Here is a 6,754-nt window from a genome sequence, read left to right as displayed (position 1 = left end):
GTCTGATTGTTCAGGCATCATGTGTATAGTAGAGGATTGCAAATTCAATCATCAATAGAAGGAGAGGAGCTCGGCCCTGTGAAGGTTCTGTGCCCCAGTGTAGGGGAATGCCAGGCCCAGAAAGTGGGAGAGGGCAGGGGGGCAGGCATGGGGAAGTGGGAGGCAACAGGGGTTTGTTTTGGTTGTTTTTGTTTGTTTCTTTGTTTTTTGGAGGGGAATCTGGGAAAGGAGAAATTTACATGTAAATAAAGAAAATAAAAAAAGGGGGGGGGGAAGAAACGACCACTAGAGGAAGATATGCCCCTAGTCTTAGGGTTCACCTAGGTGCTGGATTCTAGACTAGATTGCCCATCCATCTCACCCACTTGCCTTCACTCATGATTTTTTGTGCCTGGTCCTATTTCCATCTGAGACAGCATCTGTGCTTTACTTCATGCCCTATGCTGAGTCATAGCTCATCCTCAGCCCCGCTTCCCTCTGTGGTCCTGCTACTTGCTGCCCTGTGCAGCCATGCTTCCCCAATAACTAGTCCACATAGGGCCCAGAGTCAGCGGTGAGCAGAGACCACCATACTGGCTCATGGAATCAATTGTTCAATGTTTAAAAAGAAATTTCAGAACTTCTGGGCAAGGTGGTAGATTAGAAGCTGGATGTGCATGCATAGATGAAAACTAGATTAAAGGCACAATAGCTCTATTCACACATAAAAGGAAATATTTTTAAAGAAAACAGAAATAAGCCGAGATGGGAGTTTCTCCACAAAGGAGCCAAGCCACTGGTATCAGCCACAAGTCTGTTCCTGCTGGCCAACTACAAATTAAGTATATATAGGTAGACACCTCAGGAGCTAGAAAGAGGGGGTCCAGGCTCTGGAAATGCAGCCAGAGGATGGATAAGGCTGGTGCAACCCAGAGACCCGAGGCTGAAGACTAAAAGGTATTTCCAGAGAAGACGCTACCTGGTGAGCCACGCTGGACTGTGAGAATGTGCTGTAGGACTTGATACGGGACACTGATGACACACAAAGGTAAGCTCATATGTGTGGGCCTCATACATCCCCAGAGTCTGCCACTCAAAACCCAATCTTTAAGACACCAGAGGCAAAGTTGTAGCCTGCAGCAGCAGGCCCCAGAGCAGGGAGTCCTGGCAGAGTGGACTTTAGTGGTGGGGATATTTCTCTTTTGGAAGGACACTCTGACTTACCTTGTTTGAGCTACTGAGACTAGCAGCCCCCTCCCCACATGTGGAGACGCACAGCTCCATAGTCCTTACTTCTACAGTGGTTGCTCTACTCCTCGGAACTCACACCCGAGTCTTTCCTCTTTTCCTTCTTAGCACATTGCCTCCTTCTTCCTTTCTCCATTTCCGCCGTGCTTCTATTTCACCAGTTACATATGGATATCCTTAGCTCTAACAGAAACGATAAACCACACTTTTCCCCACACACAAGAATGTTGTACCTAAACCTTATCCGAGACACCTCCAAAGTACACAAATATCTTCTGCAAAGCCAACACCGGGACAGCTGTTAAATCTCGTGGGTTATTACAGTTGCCTCTTACCTTAATAACAGCAGGTGTAGACGACTCACATAAGATAAAACAAGCAAGCAAGAGGAGCAGGGGAAAGCAGGAGACCATAAAAAGGGACCAAGCCGGGCAGTGGTAGCGCATGCCTTTAATCCCAACACTTGGGAGGCAGAGGCAGGCGGATTTCTGAGTTCGAGGCCAGCCTGTACTACAGAGTGAGTTCCAGGACAGCCGGGGCTACACAGAGAAACCCTGTCTCAAAAAAAAAAAAAAGACAAATCTTCCCTAACAGATACATAAGACCCAACAGAAAGATCACAAAAGCTATGAGACCGCGGCCTACTAGAGCACAATTGCCAGCTTACAACTCAACCTAAGGGAAATGAAAGAGCTGAAACACTAGAAGATAGCAGAGCCCTGCTTCATAAAGGATAAGTAACCATGTAATTCCCCCACCCCTGCCACCCAGAGCAGCAAAGAAATCAACTAAGGAGTGAAATAAAAAGCAGTCAAGTAAAAGTGATCATTAACTCAGGGGAGAAATTCAAAACCATGGAGAAAAAATAGATCTACCAAAGAAACTGAGATGCTAAAGAAAGAGCCAAACAGAATTTTTTAGGATTGAAAGAATCAATAAATCACATTTAAAAGGACAGTGGATGGACTGGTGAGGTGGCTCAGTGGGCAGAGGCACTTGTGTGCAGGTCTAATAACCCAAGTTTGATCCCTGGATGCCACTCACAGGTGACAGGAGATAACCAACTCCCAAGAGTTGTTCTCTGACTGCCGTACTTGCACTGTGGCACTCATGCACCTGCATTCACACAACACACACATATACACACACAGGCACACACACATGTGTGTACAGACACACACATACACACACAAACAAAATGTTTGCAAACTGAATTCAAGAACACACTAAGAAGATCATACACTATAACCAGATTGGTTTCACATCATGGATGCAAGTTTGGTTAGCAGTCACAGATCAATCAATACAGTACACACCACAAGCAGACTTAAGGACAGAAATCATACTACCATCTCAATAGGTACAGAAAAGGGATTTGGCAAAGTTCAACGTGCCTTCATTATAAAAGTCCCAAAGTATTAGAAGGTGCATACCACAACATAATAAATACTACATGTGGCAAACCTATAGTCAACAATATACTAAACAGGCAAAAACTGAGAGCTTGTCCTTAAAACCTAGAACAGGATAAGGGTTTCTGCTTCCTCCACTTTCATTCAGTATTGGGCTTTGAGTCCTTGCCCAAGCAATAAACAAGGAAAAGAAACAAAACCAGATATAAGTAGAGAATAAAGAAGTCAGATTATCCTTATCTGGAGATGATGGCATGAATATGCTTTAAAAGGCCTTAGACTTTCCAACAGAAAAGCCTTAGGTTTGACAAATATTCCCAGCAAAGTTTCAGAACACAAATCTTTGTACAAAAGGTTGTAGCTCTTTTATATATTAATAACAACTTTTACGAGAAAGAAACTAGAAATACACACCATTCACAGTAGCGTAAAAATTTAAAATGTCTAGAACGGATATTAAACCTAGCCAAGGAGATGATAGGATTCTACAATAAAAACTTTAAGACTGAAATTATTGGCAGAAGGAATATTGTGAAAATGGTTACATTGCCAAAAAAATATGTATAGTCTATAGATTCAAGGTAATTTTCATCAAAAATTCAGTAACATTTTTTCACAGAAACAGAAGAAAAAAAAATCCTAAAGTTCTTATATCCCAAGTAGCCTAGAGAGTCCCAAGCAGAATGAATAGTGCTAGAAGTATCATAATATCTGACCTCAAAATAGACTGATAAGCATTAACAGATATGACTGCCAATGGGGCAGAGGAGAGGGACAATAAACCCACAGTTACCCTCATCTAATTTTTGACAAAGGCATTAAAAGATACCCTGCTGGGGGGGAGGAAAAAAGAGGAAAAAAAAAAAAAGCTGGGCAGTGGTGGCACACGCCTTTAATTCCAGCACTTGGGAGGCAGAGGCGGGTAGATTTCTGAGTTCCAGGACAGCCAGGGCTAGAACAACCTGTCTACAAAAAACAAAAACAAAACAAAACAAAACAAAACAAAAGATACTCTGTGGGGGATAGGGGAGGGGGACAAAACAGACTTCGAAATGATGTCCAGAAAACCGGCTATCCGCATACAGAATAATGGAAGTAGACCTTCATCTCCAATGCTGCACAAAAATCAATTAAAAGAGAATCTCTTAAAGACTTGACTATGAAGTGCTGAAGCTGATAGAGGGAAACGTAGGCACAAGCAAGAACACTTAAAGGGACTTTAGTAGCACAGGAGATAAGAACTGACAAAGAGAACTCACAAACAGCATTAATGAAATACAAGGATTCTACACAGCCAAAGAACTCTCAACAACTGTCTCTGAAGAGACAGACTACAGAATAATAGGAAACTTTAGCTGTATGTCTGACAGGGGGTTAAGATCTACCACACACAAAGAACTGAAAAAATTTGAACACCAAATCGCCACATCTTCCAAGCACAAATGGAAAGCTGAGATGAAGAGACAGTTCTCAGGGAAGAAACAGACGGCCAATAAATATTTGGAGAAATTATATATATACATATATATATATATATTATAAATATATAATTTTAGCCATCAGGGCAATCTTAATTTAGACTACTTTGAGATTACATCTCACTCAGCTAAAATGGGGCACGGGTGTACATGCACACACACACACACACACACACACACACACACACACACACACGGTGGTCAGGGTGTGGAGAAGGAGAAACCCTTACTTATACTTAGTTGGGGGTATAAACTGGTACAACTATTATGGAAATCAATATGGAAGCCTATCACAACCAAAAAGTAGAACCACTATATGTCCACTTTGGCATCTAAAAGACTAATTCCTATCACAGAGACACTGGAACATTTGTGTTTCTTGCTGTACTCTTCAAAGTAGGCAGGAAATAGAACCAGCCTAGATGCCCATCAACAGATGTTTAGATCAAGGAAATGTCATTTACATAGTGGAGTTTTATACACTAACAAAGAAAAATGAAATCATGGGATTTCCAGGAGGGTGGGGAGGATAGAACTGGGGATGACTATATTTAAGAGAAGTAACCCAGACTTAGAAAGACAAATATCATATACTTTCTCTCTAATGAAGGTCCTATATTAAAATTTTTATGCATGTGTCTCTATGTGGCTGTGATCATGGGTCCTGGAAGGACTCATGAGAGAGGAAACAGAGGTCCTAAGAGAGGTGGGTGGGGAGTAGGTAATAGAATACATGTGCTATCAAAGCAGAATGGGGGGGCAGGGGAAGGAAGAGGATCTGCAGGAGGGAATGGGGGAGGATGAGGTGGGGAGTGGGGTCTCAAAGAAAGTACGTTTGAAATTGCATAATGAAATCCATCACCTTGCATGCTAGAATTTTAAACTCTAGAGAAGAAATAATTGCCAGGCAGTGCTCAGTTATCTGCAACGTGACATTAGTCTCAGTGGTAGAATTTACAAGCGTGCAAATCGGGAAGCATTCCCTGCATTAGTTTGCTTCTCGGTTGTCATAAGGCACTGACACCAAAAGCACCTTGTGGAGGAAAGGATTTCTTTCAGCTTACAGATCCGTCTAGCATCAAGGGAAGTCAAAGCAAGAACTCAGGGCAGGAAGTGAATCTCAGACCGAGAAGGAATGCTGCTTCCTGGGTTGCTCAGCTTGCATTCTTACACAGCTCCTGACCATCTATCTGCCCACCCACTGTGAGCTGGGCCCTCCCACATTAATCATTAATCAAGATGATTAGAACCCCCTTCAGACATGCCCACAGGCCAGTCTGACAGAGATTCTTCAACTGAGATTCTGTTTTCCCAGGCGACTCTATTTGTGTCAAGTTGACAAAAACCCAGTGAGCATGCCTCCGGCATGGACTCTCCCTAGAATTCTGCTTTACTTTTCTCAGCTGTGAGAGCCTCCCTCGCTGGAAATGAGGCAGAAGTCCATTCCTTTTCTCCTGCCTAGCAGTCTCACTGAAGGATGCACTTCTCGGAGCTCCTGTCCCATGGCTGTGAACTCATAGCTTCTCTAGCTGAAGGGTGCTGTATTCCCACAGTGCCTTGTGTTTTCTTGTGCACATTGACTAAGTGCCTATGTGGGAGGCTCTGTACTTTGACAGTGAACTAAACAGACAGAGGCGGGTTGGGGAGTGGGGTGTCCTTTAGATTGGATGGTTGTAAAAGTCTCTCCAAGGAAGCTGACATATAGGTAGAGACCTAAGTGACAAGAACACGCCAGTTGTGTGATGATCAGAGGGGGGAAAATAATCTATGGGCAGTGGGAGAAATGGTCAGGTACCACAATGTGCTCAGAACACTCATGGGATAGAAGGACCTGGAGTGAAAGTGATGTCTGTCACTCTCCCCAGATCTGGGTTGGACACTGGGGTGGCCCAGGTCTCTGTTGTTGTAGAAACATACAATAAACAGAAGTTGGTGGCTGGGTCAGACCCAGACCAGGTGCAGGAGTAAGGAGAGAGGTCAGAAGCACAAGACACATTGCAAGGCAGGTAGTGGAAGAAGGAGGTGACAGTCCTGAAATGGGAATGTGCCTTCTCAGACATCCTGTGGAATGTCCTGGAATTGTCCAGTCTGCAGCCCATGGCCAGCTTTAGTCAGAAATGACCAATGACCTGTCTTACTTAGGTTTACCTGTGACCTCTAACCTCAGACCCTGTCTGGGGACAGCACAGCCTTGCCCATACACAGCCTAGGTTAGAATCCAGAATCAAATTGTGGTTGCTTCTTGGCAGGATTGCTTCGGACTTAGACTGAGTGTGTAACCCTACGTATTTGTGTATTTGCTTGTGGAGTCTTGAAAAGGAGATAAAGTGTAAGGGGTTTGTAAATAAGGGACTCTGGGCTAGAGATTGCTCAGTGGTTAAGAGCATGGACTGCTCTTATGGAAGGCCCAAGTTCAGTTCCTAACACCTTTAGGTGGCTCCCAACTGCCTGTAGCTCCATGGTCAAGGGATCTAGTGCCCTCTTCTGGCTTTAATACACACAGACGTTCCCCCACCTCCATACACATGATTAATAACATGTCTTTAAAAGGAAAAGGGCTCCTGGAAGCCCCTTGAATCCCCTTTCCGTGTAAGGACACAATGTGACAGCTGTCTGTGAACTGGGGGGGGGGGGGGG

This window comes from Mastomys coucha, unplaced genomic scaffold (assembly GCF_008632895.1).
Source record: "Mastomys coucha isolate ucsf_1 unplaced genomic scaffold, UCSF_Mcou_1 pScaffold5, whole genome shotgun sequence".
Taxonomy (NCBI): domain Eukaryota; kingdom Metazoa; phylum Chordata; class Mammalia; order Rodentia; family Muridae; genus Mastomys; species Mastomys coucha.
The sequence above is the reverse complement of the archived record's forward strand: the minus strand, read 5'-3'. Positions refer to the sequence as shown.